Here is a 25,645-nt window from a genome sequence, read left to right as displayed (position 1 = left end):
TGAACTATAGTTTGCAAGAATGTTTTTCTTCCCCTCTCCTGTTCTCACTTTATAGTCTGGTTTCTTGCCTGAATACCCTGGAGTACAGCATGGATGTGACTTGGGGCTGGTGATCGTCTTGAGAAGTTTAAGTGGCTGTCTTGGTGTTAGAGATCAGGTAGCCCAGAGAAGGATGAGCTTCCCTGTCTGAACCCTGGCCGTGTTTTGGCCAAGCTCATTTGTGCCTGGCCTGTAGTGCTTGCCTGTTCCTCAGGTCCCCACAACCTGCCTGGCATGGAGCCACCTCAGAAGACATGAGGAGAGCTGGTGCATTGCCCCTGGTGAGCCAGGCTTGGTCAGGAGGTTCTTACCTCCCTGAGTACACAGCAGGAGCAGAAAGACAGCGAACCACTTGTCTGGGATGATGCTTCCTGAGCTGCCTTAACTGTATTCCTGCTGGCAGTCTTTCTAGGCACTTCTAGGTAGGTGACACCCAGTACCTGCTTTCTGGTTTTCCTTCTTTCCCTGTCACCCTCAAAGATGAAACGGGAAAGATGAGACCATTTTACTTAGGGGCCTCATCCTTCCAAATTTGGGCATAGATGTACTGAGAGGGAAAACCAAAATCCTTCTGGAAGAGGATCATGTGAGATTTGGAAAGCTAAAGTTACCTGTGGTGGCCAGGAAGCTTTCCATCACCTGGGCATAAAAGGTTAAATATATATATCTGTAGCTGGAAAAGGCCTGTGACAAGACCTCACCTTGCTGCTTGCTGGAGCTCCTGCCCTGCTGATGGAGACTCATTTCAGGCATGTTGCTGACTCTGGTAGTGCAGCTTGGGGGTCTCTGGGGATCCTGGCCAAGGCAGCACCTTTCCAAGGAGCCACCTAAGAGCTCAGTTCAGCCAGTGGTTGCTTTGGACTTCAGCAATTGCTGAGGTCATGACTTAGTTACTGAATGCCAGTCCCATGACTGTTTGCAGCATGGTTCATAAGATCATATATGGAAACAGCCAGGATCATATATGGAAACAGCCAGATCATTGGGGTTTTATCCTGATCATGAGGACATAGTTAAAAACCACCATCTGACAGGGCTAGATCATGGTGTGACATACCGAGCGTAATGTGCTTCTCCGATGGTTATAAAGGAGCAGTAAGTAAGGCTGGTCACTTCACTTCTGTGTTAAATCTCCCTATGTGTCATGGCTTAACCTCAGCCAGAAACCAAGTTCCACACCGCTACTTGCTCACCACGGCCCCCCTTGACCTGTCCTGAGAGATGGGGAGGAGAATTGGAAAAGAATATAAAACTCAAGGGTTGAGATAAAAACAATTTAATAATTAAAATAAAATAGGATAACCACACCACCCCACCCCCCAAAAAAAATAATAGCAATAACAATTACAATGAAAAGGAAGGAGAAGGGCAGAGAAATAAAATCCAAAGGGAAGGGAGAGGAAACAAGTGATATACAATACAGTTGCTCACCCCTTGCTGACCAATGCCCAGCCAGTCCTCAAGCAGTGATTGCCCTGCCCCAGCTGGCTTCCCCCAGTTTATATACTGGGCATGATGTTTTATGGTATGGAATATCCCTTTGGCCAGTTGGGGTCAGCTGTCCTGGCTGTGTCCCCTCCTAATTTCTTGTGCCTCTCCAGTCTTCTTGCTGGCAGGGCCTGAGGAACTGAAAAGTCCTTGACTTAGTATAAACATTACTCGGCAACAACTAAAACCATCTGTTATCAGCATTGTTCTCACACCAAATCCAAACCACAGCACTGCACCGGGTACTGAGAAGAAAATTAACTCTGTCCCAGCTGAAATCAGGATGGTGTGACACTTTCCTTTATCGTTAACACTTGGTGAAGTGTTTCGGCTTTGCTTTCATAAGCTGTAGACAAAACCGAATTGCATGTCATATCACTCAGTAGGCAGAGCTTTTTGGTATCGTTGCACAGTGACAGGTTTCCCTGAGGTGTTTGGGTCACACACCACATCCCGACCTGGGGCAGGCCTGTGAATGCACACGGGCACTTCAAACTCCTGCTTGGCTTTCATTATTTGACAGGTGTCCAACAGCTTTGCTGCTTTTTGTGTGCCTGCAGACCTTTTTCCTGAAAGGAAAGAAAATGCAAGAGGAGAGCTCTGCTTTCACCTTTACCTGCTTGTGCCAGGGATGGTAATTTCAAGGGGGAAGCAGGCACTTCGGCAGCACGGGCTGCTAGGCCAGCATGAGGTTGCACTGGACTGCTGGATGAGGAGCTGAGCCTGATAAATGTGCTGCTCTGCTTGGTCAGCGACTCTCCTCTCAGTCAAGCCAGTCATCCTAGGAGTTTGTAGGGAGAGGTAAAGCCTAGGGTAGACAGATGAATACAAGCTGCTGGAAGGCTTCTTCCTCGGCTTGAAAAGCAGCGGTGCAACTTGAGCAGAGTGCAGGCTGAGAGCAATTGCTCACAGTTTACCTCGATCATATTTATGTGATACGTTAAAGCCTGCTGGATTAAGGACAACTACTCAGTCTGCTCACGGTCAGCTCTGCTCACAGTCAGCTATGCACGGAGGTGACTGCTCCTGTCATCTGATGGCAAAATCTGGAGCAGGCATACCCTCTTGAGTCACCTCCTGTGCCAGCCTGGTATGTCCTGAACCTGGGCAGAGCCAAGGTACAGCGCCCTGGCCAGGGAAGGCAAAGCAGTGTCCTCCAGGAGAGCAGCCTGGGCTGCACATCGCTGTGCAAAGCCAGGCGCTGCTCAAAGGTGGCCCATGCCGGAGAGCTTGTCCAAAGGAAAGTGCCTCGTGGGTTGCAAGGAGAGCCTGTGGCAGTGGTGAGGTGCCCCTGCCTGTCTGCCCAGTGATCACCTGTCTTCAGCTGCAGACAGTACAGTTCATGGCAGGAAATCTTCATACATAATAGCTACTGAAAAGTTTCTCACTTAAAGGTTTTAGCCATAGAAAGAGAGAAGAAGGGAAGATCAGGTTATGATGTGATGCACATACGTTCCCCCTTGAGTAGGAGTGAGCAGAAAAATACATAAGGCTTTCACCATTCCTTCCAGGTGACTAAGCAGCAATTTTATTTTTAACAAAAGCTAATGCTAGGGAAGTTGAATAGAGCTGGTGATACATCTGAGAATGTGTCACTTCCTGCATTGTGAAAATCTGCTTAGGCTTGGAGAGATGCATTGCATCGCGTTGTATTGATTTTGCTACTTCGGCTTGAGCGTGCTTGTTAGCTTTCTCCCCTGTGACAGATTAGGTCATCTCTGCTGAAGGTCACTGATGGTTTTTCAGCATCTTTTTCGTTACTGGAGGCTGGGGGTTTGGCTTCCCTGTCTGTGCTTGTTGCGGCCAGCAGAGGGTACTACATGAAAGGTTAATATTGAAAAAGTTTTCTTTTGCTGTCAGGCTGAGCTCGAAGTTGAGGATAAAAGCTGCACTTCTGATAATGGAGGCCTACACCAGAAAAAAAAAAAACAATCAGAGATGCTTATATTCTCAAATTGCCTTTCTATGCAAATTTGCTTTATTTTATAATTAAAACATTGGAATTTGAAATATGCCAGTCATATAAATGACTGCTGCTTTTATTCAGTATGCAGTTAGCAATGTATGTTGTTTCACATCCTTCATGGCATCTTTTGTAGAAATGAAGAAATGCTAATAATTAGGCTTTTAATAAGAACAACACCACGAAAAGCAGTCACACAGTGATTTCATTACTAAAAAAACCAAAACCAATTTACTTTAAAAATGTATCTCTAAAGCTAGTGCTTGAAAGCATCAATATAAAGTGTTGATCCTCTAAGATTAACGTGGAATTTTCACCCACTATTTTTATCCTCTTGCCACTTCACTCTGTTTTATGTCACAGCTACTGTAATCCATCTCCCACGGCCAGATGTCTGTCCTGCACCGGGAGGGGTGTCAGGCCCCCTTACTCCACCTCTTTTCAGACAGGCTTTTTGCACACGCTTGGTTAAAGATCATGCTCTGCATTTCCTGGCTTATGGCTGCTGGTTTCTGTAAGCCCTCGGCGTGGCCTCACTGTGTTAGTCACCGTTTCGATGTGGAGATGCTCCAGAGGTCTCTGGGAGGATATGCAGACTAATGTTGCTGAGCCCTTGGAGCTGCGGTGAGGCTCTCCCTGCTCGTGTCACATGGACCGTATCACACATGGGGGTCACTTGCTGGAGCAGGCTGCAGTCCTGGCCAGCTTCTTGTAGCAGGGAGATCTCCCCCTACCCTGCTGTCCCGGATCTGAGGATAGAAGCATTGGCCAGTTGATGTGATACTTACGAAGTTTAATACAGCGGTTATGCACAGTGTCACTACTGGTGAGCTTGTGTGGCTCCCGAGTGATCGGAGTCCGTGGGCTGCCCCTGAGACAGGCTGTTCTGTTCCTGTGCCACCCGTACTGCGTCCCCTCTGAGCGCCCTTGTGTACTCAGCATTGCAGCAAGCAGCTTGGACGGTGTCTGGCGTGTTGGGGCAGTGGGGGCTGAACGCAAGGCTGCAGGCAACAAATCTGCCCATTTTGGCTTATCCTGTGGCAACCCATGGATTTTAGTTTTTTCCCCTCTGCAAAACAAGTTTAATACTCAGTATTTTGCTGCAGTGTTGTGATTTGCATTCACATTTTCAAGAAAATGTTATCACTGTTTTGTTAGCTTCTGCAGTCCAAACTTGTGTTCCCATTTGGGAGCAGCTACATGTGGAAAAGTGAAATACAACTGTTAGCAGGAAAAAAATAGGACTTTCAGAACACATTGTACGAAAAAGCAGGTTAGGAAGAAGTAATTGTATTTTTCAGCTTGAATTCCAAAACAATTTTACATCTGGGAAATACTTTCTTCCATCTAGTGTTAGAATGATATTTTGTAGGTATATTTCATACATAAGTGCATTTATCCTTTTGTTTTCACGTTTTGTACATATAATGCTAATATAATAAAAATTATAAACAAGCATGTATCAGGAAATGCAATTTAAGATTGAAATCAAAGGTGGTTGAAATACATTTTAAAATTTGAAAATATGATTTTTTGATGATTCAAAAATGACAATTTGAAAATAAAATTGAAAACAATAAACCAGAAGTTCAAAGCCCAGATGAACCCGTCACTTCTCATATGACTTGTGATGCTACCTCTCTATTGCACGTTATTTGCCAAACAATGTGCTATTACTAGTGTATGGAGCAGGTTAAATTACGAATGTATATATGCATCTGCAGAAATGTAGTACGGGGTGGGGGGGAACCACAAGCTTGCATGCATTGGCTGAGCCTCAGTACGCTTCATCTTCTAATCTGCAACCAAATGTGGAAAATTACAATCCTTAAGGAATTTGTTTCAGAAAGTGATGAGGGAGTGAAAGAGATGTTATAAAGGAAGCTGGAACTCAACCTTGGCAATGTGAAATGTGTGTCTGCTAGCTGATAGCATGAAATGTAAAAGAATGTTCTTTAGAAACCCACCTGTGATCTCCACCTGCTTCTCCAATTTCTGCCTGCTTTTCCCCTTACTGCTGTGCTGTGACTGCTGACTGTCCTTGCTGTCTGGAGTCCCTTTCCTCCCAGCCTGACCCTGGGGCTTTGGTTGTTCTCTAGTAATTCTCCCCATGCTGCTAAAGCCTCTCAGACCCCACAGAGCTCCTATCAAACACACCTTCCTCATCCTTCTGGGCCAGTCTGCTTCCTTCCACGTCCCTCCCTCTGCTCTTCCTCCCAAAACCTGTCTTTTACTTTCTGTGACGCTGCCATTGTCTAGTCCTTTGTCTGCCCTTCAGAAACATCTGCTGGAAAACCCTTCTCTAATGGTCTGAGAGGCTGCTGGCAAGATCGCAGGAATTCTGAGGAGTTTCTTCCTCCTGTACAGCTTGGCTGCAGAAAATCTTGCCTGCAAAGCCCCAGGTAATCAATGCCTTTATGTGCACCCTTCAGCATCCTTCTCCTGTTATCCCCTCCCTCCAAACGAAAGCCTTTGTCAGTCTTGCTGGCACCATGTCAGTGTCCACCTTAGCACAGCTTTTGAGCTTTTTCCTTCTGACTACTGCAGGCATCATCGCTGCTGTGACTCAGGGTGATCCACTGTGTGGATATCATCTAAACCTCTGTAAATGTCCATATGTCCAAAAGGAGTCTATATTTCACAAGCTGACCTTGAATGAAAACTGTGAAGGATACGGTCCTGCCTTTCCATCCACACTAAATCTCCTGCCTACACTGTAACTGTTTCACATCTCTGTTACTGTAGTATGCTCCTTTCCAGCCCTAGGAAACCCTCCTGCATCTTCATGGCATGCTGAGGCAAGGACTTTGTCTTGTCTGGTTTGAGTTTTCCATCTCTCACCCCTGGCTATTCTAGCGCATGACATGTTACTGATCTCTCCTTCCACTGTTTTCACAGTCTAGTGCCTCTGACTCCTTTGCAGTCAGATGTCAAACTTCCCTTCTGACTCGCCCAAAACTTTCACCAACCCTTTGGCTGCAAAGGCGTCATTATGTTTTCTTTCAGTACAACAGATTTCTTCAATTCCTCTGGGCTTTCTGTAACAAATATTACTCGAAGTTCCACTAAAAATGTCCATGCGAATCTCTATCTGGATCTCTTCCAAACTGTCCTCTGTCTCACCAACTCATAATGAAGAGGTTTAAGAGTGAAGACAATGCTGCTGGTGTGCTGAGATCACTGCCTGTCACAATAAGCAATGCTGTTTTATTGGGTTTGTATTCCTATGCTTACTTCTGTCACTTGCATCTTGTTTTGTACGAGATTTAAGCCTCTGGCAGACAGAAAGACTTAATGGGTTTTGGCTGCATTATACCTCCTGCTGATAGCTAGAAAACACAAGAGTAATGGATAAAATGAACCTCACTGCCATTTATAAAATGAGCATCTAAACATGAATAGAGGAGTTTACCATAACCTCTATAGCCATAACTACCTTTGCTCGTTTGCTGCATGACCTCCCTGAAGATACTACATCACGGTCTGAACTGGGAAGATTATCCTTGTATCACTGCCTGGGATGGAACGGCTCTGTGCTTGAAAGGTGGGTTAACAAACAGGAAAGTAAAAACGGAGCGCTTGTTTTAGAAAACAGCACCATTACGCCATGTTCTGACTCTGAAGGCAGAAGTGCTTAGCCTGTGCAGGCACCCACTTGCAGAGTTGGGGCCTTGAGTCACTGAGTGACAATCAGCATTACTTAATAGTACTGCTGTATTATGGATTAACCTGTGACATTCTTCCTTAAGGACTTGTACTGTTTTCTAGAATAATTCTTGAATCTCCTAGTTTTATTTGCCTCTTTCAGCGGTTTCTCCAGAGATCGCTATACAACTCAAATCTTTAAGTGCATATTAGAAGCTTCAATAACTTTTAAACCTATTTTTAAACCTGTTTTCCCTCAGTTATTTGTGCTAAGTGTTCACTACTGCTTTTGAATGCTCAGCATGCTGAGCAGGTCAGATGGATTCTTCTAATTCCTAGGTTTTCCAAAGCCTTACGTAGCATTTAAGCTGCGCGATTCACACTAAAATAAGTAAGAGCTGTATGACTCCAATTCTGTGTAATGCCCTGAAAGTGTAACTGCAGCTACCATCTAATACTTCACCAATGTTTTTTCTGCCTTTGATTCTTGGGAGCAGATGCAGGTTAATTAAACTGTAAACTGAGCTTGCGGTAAGTGACTATCCTAATTACTTATTCAGGATTAATAAGGCTAGTGAAAATGACCCCTTTCTATACTGCGACAGAAATTGTGTCTGTATCTGTACCTTCAGGAAACAGCAACATAAAGCCACGCGTGCAGCCTGCCATAAATCTTAACAGCTGTGCCATTTATTCTCCCGTGCAGCGTGGTACAGCTACATACATAGCACAGACTCATTGTCAAGCCCTCCGAGGGCCGTGCTGTGCGCCTGGTATGTCAGCAAAGTTCAGCTCATGATGCCAGAAGCTTTCATGTGCCAGGAGTGCAGGACGAGGAGGGAGTAATGGTATCTCATCTAGCGGCACATAATCACAGCCAGCCCTGTAAGTGATAGTGCTACTCCAACCTCGTTGTTTCAGTTTGGGCTAGACTTCACAGAGCTAGCCTGCTGTCTGCCGAGGTGGGGCTGAAACGTGATGCAGTCCTGTCCCGCTCCCACCAGAATCAATCACAACGGTGGCAAAGACAGCGGTTAGTCGGTTTTGCCTCGGCTGTGATTTCAAATCCCGAGCTAAAGTGAAAAAAGCGAATGGAGCCGCTTAGTATGGCAGGGTCCATGGAGAATTCCCTGTAGTACAAAACACTTCTGAGTATCTTGAGGGGCTTTGCACTGGTAATTAGAGATCGTAGCTGCAGTGCCCAAGGAAGAATGCCTGCCCTAAGCAGGTGCTCGTGCCTGCAGTAACGCCTGGAGTCTTAAGAAGAGACTTCACTTGTTAAAACTGGTTTGAGAATACAAACCCATTTAGCCAGTTGCCAAGGCCTCTAGTTACTTTCATTTCCCATCTGGACAGGATTTGAACTGGTGACATATGGGTAAAAAGCTTGCTATCCTCTTACAAATCCTCTGAAACTTCTGTTTCAGCAGCTCTCCTTATTGGCAAAGCTTTCTTTTTAATAGCTACCTCCTGCATCCTAATCTGGATGAGGACATCTTGCAGCTCTGGCCTTAAAATTTGTGCAGTTTTATAAATAAGTTACATTTCCAGTCAATCAGTAACATTTCTAAAAATGCCTGGCTGTCTCGAATATCCAGGCTGGGATTAGCCTACGGGCATCTTTTAGTCTAATTGCCCAATACTGTAAAGGCAGCTAAGAATGCCTCCTGCCCCACCCCCACCCCCGTGATTTTTCATATTATTTGCATGTATTTGGGTAACATAATTAGCATGATGCACTAAGTAGCTGTTGATGGTAATTACAAGGCTGCATCTGGAAATACTTGTAACATGTATTTTTGCTATAATTTTTCAATTTGAAAAACACAAGGACTTTTTAGAGCAATAGATAAATCATCATTTTTCAGCTCTGAGAACAGAATGTATGAACAGCCCCTTGGGATTTTTCTGTTAAAAGAAGCTTTCATAGTTCATGCGTTAACTTTTGATGGTAAGGTGTTATTAAATACTCTGAAATATCATTAATTCACCAAATGCTGGAAAGAAAGGTGCCTTCCCACCCGCCCACCCCCCCATCCCCAACAATATTTTCATTTTTCTCATGTAAAATTCCTCATCTTGGAACGTATCTTTTGTATAATTAGGATAACTTATTCCTATATTGAAGATGTGGTGTCAGGTGCACTGCAGACTGTGTTCTTAAAGTACTAAACACCCCATTCATACAGGCAATAAAATTCTATTGCAGTGCATGCTGTTAAACAGCTCCCTTAATTAGGAAGAAATGGCAATTTCCTCCACAATAGTCACTTCTACATTTTACATCTTTTCTGAACGCCTCACAAGGAACCTCTTAAAAACAATTCATATGAATTTGGGTATCCAGTGAACTGTTTGAGTCTTATTTAACAAATCCTGAAAAACAATCTGAGAGACATAGGAGATGACAGTGTAAATTACATTGAGAATTTTTTTTTCTTATGTCTAAAAGATTTTATTTAACATGAATTAAAGGTAGGCAAAGAATTCTAGATGCTATTTGTTTTGCAGCTGGAATATTTTGCTTATTACTTTTAATAAGCAAGCGTTAGAAGCGATGTTTTGCTTTTTACTTTGTTAGTATAGTGCTAAAGACTGTGAAACAACTTATGCTGGTGTTTCAGTTGCTTCTGAAATGTTGAGTCAAGGTCGCTTTCCATCAAAGCCTACGTCTGGTACTAACTGTTTGTATGAGGCAGCAGTTGGCGGGGGTACTTGGCTTCTGTGCAGAAGGCACCTCTCGTGCGGTGATTCTTTAACCCGTGGTCCACCGTTCCCTGCCTAGGGATCACACACTGCTAACTGTGTACCAAGTACCGTGATTAGCAAGAGACAGACAGTGGGCTGCTGACCTGCGTTGTGATTTTTGTGACGTAGTTCTTTTGATGTACTGCCTTTGCTGATGGTGAGCAACATAAACTGGGTTTTGTTTGGTGCTCGGTATAACAGGTCTCTGGCTGTGCCCTCTGCACTGTTACAATACAAACCTGGGGGTGAGGGGGAGCTGGCGGTTCTTCCCTTACAGCCAGCCGCATTGTTGTGAGCCTGATATGTTGGCCTTGTTGCACTGAGGAACACTGGAACTACTTATTTCGTCCAAGTAGGAAGTTTCACAAACTGCAGAAAGCTGCCAGGCCGCTGTGGCATGCAGGTGGCCGATGGACCAGAAGTCTGCCTCTGCATGTGCGTGGGAGGTTGGGATGTGCTCTTAACGCAATGAGGAAGTGTAAATATGGGAAGGTCGTGACTGTAACAGTGTCTGCTTGAAATATTCTTGTGGATGCTTAGGTTATGTGCTAAGTGTTAATTTAAATAACTTTTAATAACTTTAACTTTTTAATATTCTGGACAATATCCGTACTGGGATAAGTATGCAGGTCAGATGTCCTTATTTCAGGCCCCAGCAGAGAGACCTCAGGGACTCTGTATATGTACACAAGAGGAAGCTATAGCAGGTCTCCTGCTGATTTAACTTGTTGTCTGTGTGGTTAGAGGCATTTCAATTAGGAAACAGTTGCTTTCCCCTGAAGGAAGAGTACAAGATTTTTACAGGGGTTAAAGCCCATAGGCCTGTATTTAGCTGAGAGATAAGAGTAAGCAGCTTCTATTTATGCCATGCAGCTGTTGAAATGAGCATATTGGTGGCTGGAGGCATCAGCACAGCTGCTTTAAGTAGCTTATTCAATCTGAAGCTTTGCTGTTTACTGCTGCCCTTTTATTCCTCCTCAAAACACAGACAGAAAAATCATGTTTGTTCTCACAGAATAAATACCTGCTCTACTGTTTCTCTAGGAAAAAAAAAAAAAAAAAAAAAAAAGGCTTGCTTCTGAAAAGCAGTGCAGGAAGTCGAAGAATAAGCATGTAGACTTATTCCAGTTTTCCGGAGCCTGGGACAAAGGAACCACCATGTTTGCAGGGCTCGTTCAAGCCCTATTCTCAGCTTTTAGGGTAGGGCTCAGGTAGTCAGTACTCAGACACCATATTATTTTATACAGCATCCCACACAACATTATATTTCTTCCCCAGCATCAGCCAGAAGCCCTCACAGAAGAGAGTTCTGGGCTCTGAGGGGCTCAGTAAGAGCCAGCACCAGGAGCAGACTGACAGTGCTGCAGCTGAGGTCAGCCTCCAAAGCACCCAGCAGCGCCCATTAGGGATGGGTCCCTTTTTTTTCCCCTCAGGGACGGTTAACTTCATTGCTGTCAACCACTCCACACATTAGCATAGTGTTGTTGCTTTTTTCTTTTGTGGCTCCCTCTTATTGATCTTCCAGTGGATAGAAGATTTGGAAATAGCACAGAAACCATCCTATGTGGGAGGCATCCTGGAGCTGCAACTAAGGCACTGGGTGTCTGTTAGCCCAGCCTCGGCCAGGCAGGGTGGAAGATCCAGGAGGGCGGGTGGAGGTCAGTACACTGGACAACTGCTGTTCTTTACCCCCTCAGTGGATATAAGGAGCACAGTAGATGCTGAGATGCCCCAAGCTCGTTCCAGTTTGTACTGGCTGTGCAGAATGTGGATTACAATCAGGTCTGCAAAAACAGTTTCGGAGCACAAAGGTTTTACATGGCAACCTATTTTCACTGCTCCTTTCCCCATGTGGAGCCTGGAGAACTGGGATCTTGCTTGCTGTTTTCCTACAGTCTTTGATACACGCACATAAAACGCTGTAGCACTGGTTAGTGCCTCGTAGGCATGTGAAAAAAAGGGAACAAAAGAGATTTTGATTCTGTATAAAACTCCATAGAATAATAAACTCTCATGCTGCTGAGGCAATGTATAAACAAAAAATGTAGGCTGTCACCTGTACATTACATTTATTTTAAAACGTGAAATTATTAAGTAGAGCGTATCAAATTGTTAAATTATTTTATTATAGATAACTATGTACAATGTGAATTCAAATCAAAACAGCTGGCTACTAAGGAGCCAGAAACAATGCAGTTCCTGTATGAGCTTGTGAAAAAAGCTGACCTTCATTTTAATTTTAGATATGGGCCTGGAAATGTCATAAAACTTAAACTGAATAGTATATAATGAGTAATTTCAATCGCACTGTAACTTTATCTAAAATTGAGGAACTGTTTTAATATCTTTCCAGAGAAGAATACCCCATTCTTTTGTGAAAATAGGGTTTCAACAATAGTAATACTTTAATGGAAGCCCTTATTGAGAATTGAAATTAATTACTCAGCTGCATAAAAGGACTTATGATGAAATTAATACAGTAGAAATTCTGTAGTGTTAATTCAAAACTAAATTGACTATGGAAAAAAAACTTCAAAGGAACTACTCCAATGGGAATCTTCTGCTGACTTAGGAGGCATCAGTAGGGCTTGTAATTATAGAAGAGCTGTTAAGAAGTGACGGAGAAAAGACAAGCAATAAAGGAGTACATCAGTGTGTACGTCTTAATGAGCAGGTTTCCTGAAAGTAATATGGACTCCAGACGTTGCTCTTATGTGGTGGCTGCACAGCCACCTCTACGAGTTTCCCAGCACAAGGGCTGCATGAGGCTGACGCGTGTGGCTCTCCGCTGGGCCCCCACAGCAGCTGGGGTAGCACAAGGAAGTGCTGTGGTCATCCAGGGTGGGAAGAAGATTGACTGAAAGTCTGTATACCAGCAGGTAGAGCTTCTATAAATTACAGGCCTCAATAATGTCAGCGTAGTGTCAGATTAACCAGGGACATGGCAAGCACTAAGCTGTTATCAGGCCACCTTGGCCTGACTTCAGGGCTTCCCCACCTCCTGGAGGGCAACACGGTCCACACACCAGCTGCCAGTCCCATGTGCCTATAGTGTAAAGTGTCTGAACTGCAGCCCAGGTTCTGCACCCACTGTTGCAGGTGCAGTCTCTGTCTCAGGATATGCAGATGATAAGACCGCTCTGGCACTCTAATGTCATCTGTGTGCCAAGGATTTATACGCCCTAGCATCCCTCTGCATGTAAAGTCCGTGACAGTGCCAGGTATGCAACTTATCTGTTACTTGAGGCAAAAATCACTGTTATTGAGGTGCTTGCAACTGGAATAGCAAGAAGTGACTCATCCAGAAATTGCCAAAACCTGTCATGCCATCAGTAGCCCATCAAATACACTAGAAAGCCAACAGGAGTAGAGCGTTTCTTCAACAGCTCTGCAGTATTCCCGTGTTTTTAAGGCAGACCATAAAAAAGCCCTACATCGACTCCTGCTGTTTGAGATCCAGATGGTCATTTAAGACTGCACTAAAGACAGCCTGGGCGCAAGGGGAAGGGGCTTGGATGCAATGGGAAGTGTTAATCTCGTGTCTCTAGGTACTGCCATGAATAGGCTTATGAGCTGGGAAGAATCAGAGCTGGGTTAGGTGGATGCACATACCAAGTAATCTGTGCCATGGGGTACTTCAAAATAAAACTTTCTTTACTCCCCTAATTAAAAACGGTTATGCTGTTCATTTAGTATTTCTGGGCTAGAACTTACATGATCTACTTCAGGCTATTATACAGCTTGAGGCTGTTATAAAAGGAAGAAAATGGCTATTCTGAATAGAAAATGCTCTTAAACTATAATTACCGTATCACCATTTATATATGGCAATTTAGCTACAAATGTCATTGCAGTAACTCAAGAGCAGATGCACAGCATACTCTGTTCTACGTGCTAACTGCTGAAACTTGTTTTTCCTTTTCTCATGGAATATTTTCTCCCCTTTGCTTTAGGCTGGATTTGGGTTTTCCGTATTTACAAGTAACTCCCATAAACTGTCATACACCTAAGCAGAATTAACCCCTAAATGTTTTCACCAGACTGCATGTAGCCAGGCTTAAACTAATAAATGGTGCTACGAAGAAATAGGTCAGCTGCAGCGTTAATCTGCTTTGTAGCCTAGGTTGAAGCAACACTGATGCTCTGTGCTCCTCCAGCCCTCTAGAGCTACACGGTGCCCTTGGGAAGCGGCTGAGTACCTTCACAGGGTAATAGTATATTCCACATACACCCGTCTCCTGGGGCTACTGGGCAGCAACTGCCTCCTTGCTCTTTCTTTAGGTGGCCAGGAGGAAACTTCAGCATCCACCCTGTGCCCTTCCTGAACATGGAACCTCAGAAAGCCCCCCCCCCCCCCCGCCCCCAGCAAAATTAAGAAAGTAATACATGTAATAACCTGAAGTGGCTAGCATTAGGCTCTAGCACAGGAAGCCTGTTTCTGTGCTGGCTTGGAAGCTGCCAGACTGATAACAAATTACTAAGGAAAAAAAAAAAAAAAAAAAGACTCTGGCTCTTTGGCTGTGACATGCACATTCAGCGCAGCTGGCCACGTCCCTGGAGGATGGCTGTGTCCTTGCCTTTCCGCAGCCTGCCTTGTGAGTACTCTCATTTGAGGCCAAGGAGATTTTTAGATGCCACAGGATAAAGGCTTTGAAGAAAATGACTGTTATTACTGCTCTGATTGTTCTTATTACTGTCATAATTAGGATGACAGTAAGAGCCAAAAGCTTGAGAGATTAACTCATTGATACAAGTTTAGGTAGCTTCTCGAATTTTCAAGCTATTTATATATAGCAGGCAAAAGTCAGAGTGAAAAACAGAAGTTGGTTTATGAATCTCATTGAGCAGGAGTTGAGCCTGCAGCCAGGAAAGCTGTCACAGACTAAGGGAGGTGGGGGGAAGAATAAAATAGATTTGATTAATCTTCCATCAAGGTTCTGTAACTGTTGCCCCTTGTATTAAACATAAGGAAAATTCTGTAGTGTCTGCAAGTTAAACTTGTATATCGCTTATGTGGTAAACATTTTGTGTATTGATGCAGAATTTACTGGATGCCCTTAGACAGGTCCATTTCAGCCTCATGAGCACATCAAAATGTATTTTAGATACCTATCTATGGTGCACAGATACCAGGAAAATTCCTCTTGGATCCCTTGGGGTATGACTCCCTCATTTTGCAGTGTCATCCTGCGTGCATCATTCTGTTATACCACTGCGGACAAATCAATTCCCAGGCCCGTCAGTTAACCCACGTGGCTCTGATACCTAGCTCTTCTTAGCACATGGAGATTTTTTTTCTCTCGTGACAGTAGAAGAGGAGCTTTCTGCTGAGGAAAGATGTGAGAATGATGAACAACGCACAGGCAGCACTGCGGACCTGGTCAGTGGGACACTGTGTGTGGGATCAATCTTTCCACGAGCACCAACGTAAAATGTTGTTGTCCCGTGAAAGTAAAATGTACATCACCCTGGAATGGGACCAGTGTGAGGCTGGCTGCTGCATCACCCATGCTGACACCACGTAACCCTGCTGGCAGTTGACTAACAAGTACTAGGAGTGCTCTAATAAGAGTGCTGCTTTTTTAAATGTTTTCAATACCACTGTGAGAGAGAGAAACCAGTCTTTACACCAGGGTACGAGAGATCGGGTTGTGGCCCAGTATCTCTTGGCGAACACAGTGTAAATCTTCCACTGCTTCTCATCTTTTCACCTAGACTTCCCTGCCTCTGAGGGTGGGAGAACACTTCTGAACTCAGGCTTTCTGCAAAGAAAGGGTCTGCTCCTCAGAGGTGTGTTTACATGGGAGAGAGCTAGGTTTCATACCAGCTGAAAATTCTGCCTTCTGTACTTAAACTGTTTTCACGTGCATAAGCAAATACTACTCTAAATAATAGTTTAGACCTTCAGTAAACATTCATTGCTGTGGCCTAGGAAGAGAAGTTTGTGCTCTGTTTGCACTTTAATATGCAGCTGTGTTAATTGAAAAGTGTGAAAAGAGAGTCTTGCTGGAATTGACATTGTGGGAAATGTCAGGAATATTCCTGAAGCCGGTGGGAGGGAAAAGCTTCCACAGTATAAGTGTGCTCCTGGGTTTGCTTGCAAAATGTTTGTCCATGCTTATGCTAGAAATAATTGCTAACACTTGCAGCTCCATAGTATGCAAACAGTGCTTCCTTTTCAAGGTTATATATCAAACTCTCTGGTAACTAGTGGGGGAGGAACTGGGATACGGTTTCTTACTTTCGCAGGAAGCGTTTCCTGATCTCGCTATTATTGAAAGCTTTGGTTTTGAAGGAATTTCAGCAAGTGTTCATAGGCCTTATTCTACTATGTTTTAGTTTCATAGGCTCCTTTGAACGTTGTAGCTCAGTGGCTAAGTTTTAGATAAAACCTTAGAGCAACTTCTGTTATTGCCGTTCAAACGTTATGAGGACATGCCCTGAAAGCTATTTCCGTTCCGCTTTGGCAGCTTGAAACAATCTATCATGCAAATCCCTACCTCAAGACTGAATTGTAATCAGCTTGTTCCATTACTGATGCCAGAGCATTTCTCAAAAGCAACCTGAAGCTTTTTCTCAAGAGTGACTAACGGAATTGGATTTACTCACGCTATATGGCATTGCTGTCAAGCATCCCATTGACTGAAAAGTGTTTAGTGATTATAAGCACAAAGTCGGTAAAGGAATGCAAAGGATATCATCAAATTAGTGTATCTACATGACTGTCAAGGTGAAGCAGAAATATAATGTAAGCATAGGTGTGTTACCATTGATAAACAAGGGTAAGTAATCTGTGTAATAATTACTATAACAATTAAGGTGAAATAACTCATTAATATTTTCCTAAACTAAAATCTAGAGGAGAAAATGCACATTGCTGCAAAGCATTTATTTTAATTCTTGTTAATTAAAAGTTATTCAAGAATTTATATATTTTGTTCAATCCTAGGGAAAAAGAAATAGAAGAATATCTAGACAGTCTAGAAAAATACTCTACTACCACCTTTTCTTTTCTCATTTTATTTCTGTTACTGCAGCTGTTGATATGAAGCTGTCTTGGGTTTGGTTTTGGTAGCAGGGGGGCTACAGGGGTGGCTTCTGTGAGAAGCTGCTAGAGGCTTCCCCTGTGTCTAATGGAGCCAGTGCCAGCTGGCTCCAAGATGGACCTGCAACTGGCTAAGGCCGAGCTCGTCAGTGACAGTGGCAGCACCTCTGGGGTAACATATTTAAGAAGGGGAAGAAGAAAACTGTGCAACTGCAGCCAGAAAGGGGAGTGAGACTGTGTGAGAGCAACAGTCCCGCAGCCCCCCTGCTGCACTGGCAGGAGGAGGCAGGAGGTGCTCCAGGATCCGGGGCAGAGATTCCCCTGCAGCAGAGACAGCGTATGATGCACTGACCCCAGCCCCATTCCCTGTCCCCCTGCGCCATTGGGCAGGAGGAGGGAGAGAAATCAGGAGTGAAGTTGAGCCCAAGAAGCAGGGAGGGGTGAGGGGGGAAGATGTTTTAAGATTTGGTTTTTATTCCTCATTCTACTTTGACTTGATTGGTAATAAATTGAACTAATTTCCCCAAATCAAGTCTGTTTTGCCTGTGATGGTAATTGGTGAGTGACCTCCCTGTCCTTATCTTGACCCACGAGCCTTTAATTATATTTTCTGTCCTCTGTCCAGCTGAGGAGGGGAGTGACAGAGCGGCTTTGGGCACCTGGCATCCAGCCTGGGTCAGCCCACCACAGAAGCTCAGATCTTCATTGATTTTGTTTGGTTTTTTTGTATTCTTTTGGATTTTTTTAGATGGTATTGGTACCATGTGGTAGTTCTCTGCTTGAGTTTGTCCTAATTATGGTATCAGACAGTCAATATGAAAAAGATTTTGGCCCTACACAAAGGGTCGGTTTTATGTAGAGGTATAAGAAGTCTAAATACATGAATGTACAAGTACAATAAAATCTCCATTATATGATTAACTGAGTATTGGGCAAATTTTATTTTAAATCATACGATAATTATTCTGTGAACATGATGTACTTCCTTAAGGCACACTTAATAGAATGGTTTTTAATGTAGTTAATAGTTAAGCAGAGATTGTCATTTTTAAAATCTCAGAGAAGCCAAGAAAAGGAAAAAAGTAACATCATATTCAAGTCCCAGGCTAAGCTTGCTTTTCAGTCATGTAAAAAGCAGACATCACAAAATCCTGGCCTGAAGTTGTATCATGGGATGTAATGTCATAATCAGATGTCACACACTCTTTTCCATTTATCAGGCTTATCCTGTAGATGAGCACTGGCTCCAGGGATCAGTCAGATCAGATGGAGTAAGGTTGTCCCAGATAACATGTTTTGTATCCTAACAGAGCTGCTGTGGGCCTGATCCAAATTCCACAGACCCACACATCATTTCAGGAGTACTTTAGATAGCCTTTCCCACTAACCCCCCAAAGACTGCTAAATGATGTTTGAAATCCTTTCTGGACCAGTTTTCAGTGAACCTGCAGATCTGTGCTCATGTTGCCTACTGACGACTGCTTGTGCCCTCTCATAAGGTCTCTACTCCTCTGCCTCCTACATGCAGAGGCAATAATGTAATACTTGCATTAATGGATTATTACACCCACTAAATCCATTCTTTGATCAATCTAAAACTTGCTAACAGAGCATGATATTTCAGGCCCAAAGCAGGCTAGCCTGTGACACGGGACCGTGAGGCTAGAACTGATCTTTTTGGCCGTTCTATTTCCCTGGTACTGCAAGCAGCCACGTCGTATAATCCTGCCGAACTCACGCAGCTCCGCAGGTACACAGCACGTAATCTTGCATTTCTGCCTAAGCTGGCAGTTGTTGTCTATTCTTTGTGCTGATTCCAGACTAGAAAGAAAATAGTATAGCAAGCTTTTAGAAAGCAACTCGTTATTTTGATAATTAATACCAATGGGACGCTGGTGTTCCTGGTGCCATTTGGCTTGGGGAACTCGGGAGACCCTCCAGACGAGCTGATAATGGGTAGCTGGACAACGCTGATCTAAAGTTCCTCCCTATAGCAATTCATCCCTGGTGCATCCCTTCTGTGACAACTTGGTACGGAATCTGTCATTACAGATTTCCAGTTGTTCTGTATCAGTTTTATGCTGACAAAATCTCTGGGGTTTGTTGCTGTGTCTGTGTTTGATTGGCAGATTTCTGACTGCCACTGGGAAAATCCAGAAAAAAATCCTTTTGTTCTTCCTGCTCCAGAAGCAAATGTCTGAATCTAGAATTTAAATTTGTGTTTCTTGACAAAATCTAGCAATACAAATTTGATTGGAAAAGTGTCTTGCATGTCAAGCCAATTTTTCCTAAGCTTTTCCTTTGGGAAACAATAGAGATATCTAGAGTGGATTATGCTGGACACGCAAAGGTAGAAGCTAGAAGCATCTCCTTTCACTTTTGAGCTGTGCGTAAAGTAAGCACAAATGTGTTTTAGCCAAAAGAATGTAACAGTTCAATCAATCCTCCCTCTCAGGCACTGGTATAACTGCAGGCCAACTCAGAGCGGCCAGTTTGAGAGATCAAATCTTTCTGCTATAGCATAACCAGGCTGTGTGTCAAGGAACATCCTTGTGAGGAAAGAATATTCCCACAAAGGTCTTGTGGGGCTGACCAAAGCAAATTTTTTCTGCCACTGTTGATATGTACAACTAAGCAACTTCTGTAGGGCTCTGCTGCTCTGTTGTAACTCATTCAGACACCTGAGATCTGTTGTGAGTTAATGCATAAAGATGAGTATTTGCCAGCCTAAATCTTGCCAGTCTTTGAATCCTTTCCCCAGTTCAGGTTGCTTCTCTGCTGAACTATGCTGCTGTACAGTTTAACAGTAAGTTACTACTTATGGGCAAAATTTTAAACTGAATTAATTAATCTGAAGGATGCGTATGTTTCCTTTGCCATCCTTTAGGCAGGCAAATGCAGGGCCAGTGGCTTGGGTTGAAAAAACATGGCCATGGTCTCCATACTCCCTAAAACTCTGTCATTGAAGACTGCTGATAATGTTCTAGCTCAAAACAATGGGGCCAAGCAGACCTCCTCTGCACACAGAGTCTGACCTCCCAGGTGAATTCAGCTTCTTGCATTGTTAGGTCATGTATCAAATACAATTGTTTCTAGCAATTTTGAATTAACTTTGTTAGTTCCTGAGTTTCTTCCCACATGTTGTCTTACAAGAGTAACAGTCAGGTGGACACAAAAGCAAGAAGAAAAGCACAAAGAGAAAAAAATGTAAGGCAATAAAGTATATTGAAGGTGCATGATTATGGGGGGAAAAAACAGCAAATCTATTCTCCCCCAGACTGTAGAACTGTGAAAACTGTCTTTAAACCTGACGGAATGTTAGTGATCTAATTGCTGTTGTCCTCTTTTTCCTGCAAAACATTCCTGTCTATGGCAGAATGAGCTCGAATCAGTAGTTAAATCCTCTTTAAATAAGCAGCAGTTTCTAAACTGTTTTTGAGCTAACACATGGCATGTGGGCCTTCCATGGCTCTCCTGCCTGGAAGGTATCTTTGGTAGGATAAAACAAACTATTGCACCAGCGTTCCAGGACATCAACAGATCTGCGAGGGGTCTGAATAGCACTTTGTAGTAGCTGCCAGGATCACATCTGTTACCTGTTGGGGTGATGCTCAAATGCCTCTGATCTAAACCAGGTGTCAAAGTCAGCAGAATTCAATCTATAATGTATGAACTCCTACCAGAGCTTAACATTTGGTGTTTAGATGGACTGCATCTGTTCGGTGCCCTTTATCTCTGTCCTTCACAAAAGACCATCAATTCTCAGCTGAAGAACACTGTCCGTGCTTTTGTATTTTGTGTTTAGCTCTACAGGCTGTCAAAAGTTCTCATGGGAATGACCTTACAAACTCTTCAGCAACACAATTCTGCATGAAATCACACTGCAACCCAGAATAACTGTTCAATTTACACTGTAATACTCAGAGCAGTTCTGATTCCTAGCTTGTGTGCCATGGTGAATTCTTTTGATTCTGAGTGGTGAAACGGCTGAGTATGTGCACAGCAAGGCAGATGGGATTGATTCATTAGAGTTCAGTAGGTTATCATTACTGTAGGAATAGGTAATGACATATATTCTAATTAGAAAAAAATACTCAGTGGTTAGTGTGAATTAGAAGGGTAGAGCTGATTTGACCCCAATCAGTACAAATGAGGATACAGTGCTTCATCATGCAGACAGCACCAATAGCATCAGGGTTCAAAAGCCATCTGTTCCTTCCAGCCTTTAAAAGAAATGCGCTCAAGGGTGTTTTGAGGGCTGCTGTGTTTCAAACTTTGGTGTCCTCATGTAAATGGAAGCGAACTGGGCTTCTTGAGGGCAATCATTTTAATTCTTAGTTAAGTCATTGCAATGTTTGGAAATGATGGCAGAATTGGTGCCAAGATGATGCCTACCTACTGCCCGTGTCTGGCCTGAGTTGTAGATTATACATTAAAATATGAACTCCATCTTCTGGGCAGCCTTACTTTAGGGACATCCACAGATTTGAAAATCATAGTACAAAGAGGTAACAAGCAATTGGATTGTTGGCTTTTGTTTTTAAAGTTTTTAAGATTCTTATGTAGCTCAAATGAAACTAAAATTTAATTCATCTAATTGAATGAAACATTAGAAGACATCCAAGCAGACTTCTTAGCACTATGATGGAATTCAGGTTGCTTTCTAGCAATGAATGCACCAGTTTTCATTTCCCAAACTAATGGAACATTTCGGGTGGCCCTGGACTTGAACAGTTTCCTTCAGATACAGATAGCTTCCCTTCTGATCTCCTGTTTCTGGTCATTTTTGCAAGTCAAAGGGCTAGAATAGTGCGTTTAAGCCATTTAAAAGGAGATGCTTAGGTGGAGCATAATTTCAAGGCAATGGAAAAGCAAATGGAGGCATTTCACTTCAACTATGGCAGATACAGAAAGGAGGAAGGCATGTCTAAAACAGCTGGATAAGTAAGAGAAAAGGTTCACAATAGACCTGAGCAAACAGGGTATTTAAAGTTTTATTCAGCTCTGTAATTAGCCCCTTCACAGCTTTTTGGGGATAGAATACTATTGGCATTCTGGTTCTACTAATCTTTTAGCAAAGAATAAAGCAGCCTGGGGATTTTTGTGCCTAGCAGTAAGAGGATGTAAAATCAGGTATGTGATGATGAATTGTCACTAGGTATTCACAGCTTGAGTCCCATAGGGTCCCAATAAAATGAAAGCAGGCATTACAGTGTAATACAGTCTTGCAGTAGCTTTTGCAAGTCAAACTCAGTGTTTAACTTCTATTACAACATGCACTTTGCAGTCAAGGTCTTAAGAGATAATCATAGCCTTTGTGTTTAAAATATTTCATAGGATCATAGAATTGTTTAGGTTAGAAAAGACCTTCAAGATCATGAAGTCTAACTGCTAACTTAACACTGCCAAGTCCACCACTAACCCATGTCCCTAAGCACCACGTCTACATGTCTTTTAAATACCTCCCACGGATGGTGACTCCACCACTTCCCCCTGGGCAGCCTGTTCCAGTGCTTGACCACCCTTTCAGTAAGGACATTTTTCCTAATATCCCATCTAAACCTTCCCTGGTGTAACTTAAGGCCATTTCCTCTTGTCCTGTCACTTGCTACTTGGGAGAACAGACCAACCCCCACCTGTCTACAACCTCCTTTCAGGCAGCTGTAGAGAGCAATAAGGTCCCCCTGAGCCTCCTTTTCTCCAGGAAAAACACCCCCGGTTTCCTCAGCCACTCTTCATCAGACTTGAGCCCCTGACTCTTCCCCAGCTTCGTTTCCCTTTGTTCACTGATGGACAAAGTCCTTAATTTCTAATTGAAGTTATTTCACGAAGAATATACAGAAGCCTGACTTAAACTTGCTGTAAATTATTTGATAAAGAAACCCTACTTTCATGGAAGCTGAAATGTTTTCTTAGGAATTTATATGCTAGTCTGGAGTATCAAGAAGTGCAAAAAAAAGATCAATCTTGCACCTACTTAGCTCAAAAAATGATGTTAATTCAGTTAGTAAAAACATAATTTTGCCTGAGTAAATATAGCAGCCTAATTACTATCTATCCTGAAAAAAAAGCCAACCCACTAATTATTTCAGTTCTTGTCATTCTTTCAGAGCTTTGGCATTCCAAGTACCAGAAAACAAAAATCCCTGCTGCAGACTGCAGGAGCTTTATTTACAGCAGGGATCCTTTTTGCATAAACATATCCTTCCCCACGTAAATTGACCCACAGAGGAAGCGAGACACACCTAAGGAAAGCTGCGTTGGTGCAGGAGGTTTGCCAGAACATGAGCGTCACATGGAAAAATGGCTCTAGCAGTGTGCAGTTCTGAGCTTCTTACAGGGGTAGAACTGTGTAACTTTTCATAAATATATGAATTTTATAAATTCAGATCACCTTGCTTTCATTATAACTTTGGATTTCTGGGTATCATGTTTGTATTGCAGTGCAGTGAGGGTTTATGGAAAATATAAGCAATGTATTCCAAATAAAATTAAAATGTCTAGTTATATCTCGCCTGAAAGCTAATTTAAAAAGAGGTTTATATTATTATCCATATTCCACTTGGTTTGGAATGGAAAACATAAATCAGATAAGGAAGACTTTGTCATAAATTCTAAAAGTGGAAGAGAATTTCTCAGGTAACAAATCATAGCACTTACCAAAATTTTAAATATTACTAATATACATTAACATTACTAATTAGTTATTAAAAGAATATAATATTTAATTTTTTAAAATATGGCAACATTGTAATTTTTGCACTTTTTTTCCTAGTTCAAGAAACCTAACAAAAATGCAAATGAGTAAAAATACAACCAATACTCCATTAAAGAAGTGACAAGGTCCAAAATGCAAACTGAACAATATTGCTTATTCTGTGCAAGAACAACCTCTCACTGGTACAACACTTGTGTGGCTTTGATTCCAAAAATAGGGAAATGACCTTGAAATAAGCTTTCCATATTAAACCAGCTTTATTTAGTTGATAAATATTGGCAAAAACTCTTATGACAACCACAGTTTTAAAATTTAATAGTATATAACAATGTATACTGTATCCAACTTTAAAGTATATTGTAAACACATTTTAGAAAGACAAGGAAATATTTTTTTTTTTTCTTTTTAATTTAATACTGTACTGCAAAAATTTACTCCTAAATGGATTAGCTAAAATGGAGTTTACATTCCTTACCACTCGGTTTAGTTCTTTTAAATTTATGGACTGCTGATGCTTACCTCTTTTTGATAGAGAGGTCTCTTCCTCAGCCCATCATTTTTCACACCCTTGGACCCTGCCCTGCCTAGGCAGCTGTACAGAAACTCTTAAGAATTTACAAACGATTGCTAAAGTTGGATCTGGATACCTTCCAGTGAGGAAAAAGCATTAAATTGAACTGGTTCTGTTTACTACAGCTGTACCCAAGGTCAAAATGCTCAAGAGAAGGGACATATCAGTCACAGCCACAGTTTATAGTAGATCAGAAATAAATAATACAATCATATATTTGGTAACTGGTTAAATTCCATTGGCTTACAATGATGTGGGGAACTGAAAGTTTGATGGGGCAGTAGCAGGTTTCCCCTTGGCTTCTTCACTTTAATCCTTCACCTCTGACTTTCTAACGTGTTGAATTTTTTAATGAAGTAAAATAAAAAGGGCACTGTCTGCTATGGGCTCCAAATGTTAAAATAAAAATGTCACAGTTCTGTATATTTTTGCCTTTTCTGCAAGCAACTCAGACAATGCACTATTAATATCTGGTAGCAAGAGAAGATAGGAGTCAGGATTTTGGTAGTTTAGGTTTTACATCACATTTTACTTCGACATTCATTGACACTTCAGTAATACTAATAAACAGGGCCTAAACACTGGGAATTAATATTTGAACCACAAAACCTCTGTGAAATGGGACGTGATATCTGTGTTCTCAAGAGACACTTAAATGCTAAACGCTTCTATATCCAGGTGAGCACCTTGGTAGGCTTCAGTCTAGGGCTTCTTCGGTGCAAAACACTCACCTGTTCCAGTCACTTTCATTTTGGTGTACTGGGCACTTTGACAAGAAAAATCTGGTGTCTAAAGTTGATCATCCAGAAATGTAGAAGGCTTTTGAAGATTTGACTTTGTGGCTTACTCAAGTTCATACAGCAATTTTCTAGCAGAACATGATGCAAAATTCTGGACCCCAACTCTGTGGCCTTCACTCCAATGCACCAGAGAAGCATGGGCCATTAATTTTAAGGTTAAAAGATCTTTTTTTTTTGCAATGAGAAGAAAGAAATGCAACTAAACAGCAGTATTCTGCATACTGCTTGACCATATCTTGTTAATGGAGTATTATGTCAACACACCACCTTTTAGCCAGGACAGTAACCACCATATCACACAGCTGGTGGTGTCCAGTGACCAGTGCAGCGAGTTTAATTCTGAATTCTTCTGTCTCTGCTCTGACCTGAAGAATCAGACATTTAGCCTTACTTTTAGCCTTTCTTGAACTGCTTGGATTAGGGGCTTGACAGGAGCCTGTTGGCCTTTCTGTTCTGCTCTTGGGAACATTGAAGTCACATATGAAAGGGAAGCACAGATTAATTAACAAGGGTAATCATTAGTGTATTCTTTTCTGCTAGTCCTCCTTACAGGCTACTCTGAGAGCACAGAAGCATTAATTTACAAAGTTACAGGATCATTTTACACAGAGCCTTTTGTCATGGTTGC

At 42.5% G+C, this 25,645-nt stretch overlaps 1 protein-coding gene across 1 annotated transcript in view; it reads left to right on the top strand.

The window, feature by feature from the left end:
- The first annotated feature begins 1,010 nt into the window (after nt 1-1,010).
- The window catches only part of CCSER2 (coiled-coil serine rich protein 2), a 115,563-nt gene continuing 90,928 nt past the window's right edge, over nt 1,011-25,645 (top strand). Inside the window, exon 1 of the mRNA XM_080402697.1 lies at nt 1,011-25,645. This exon is cut by the window's right edge and continues 17,606 nt beyond it. The gene's annotated coding sequence lies outside the window, so the exon portion shown is untranslated.

This window comes from Falco punctatus (assembly GCF_963210335.1).
Source record: "Falco punctatus genome assembly, chromosome: 9".
NCBI lineage: Eukaryota > Metazoa > Chordata > Aves > Falconiformes > Falconidae > Falco > Falco punctatus.
The sequence above is the reverse complement of the archived record's forward strand: the minus strand, read 5'-3'. Positions and strand labels throughout refer to the sequence as shown.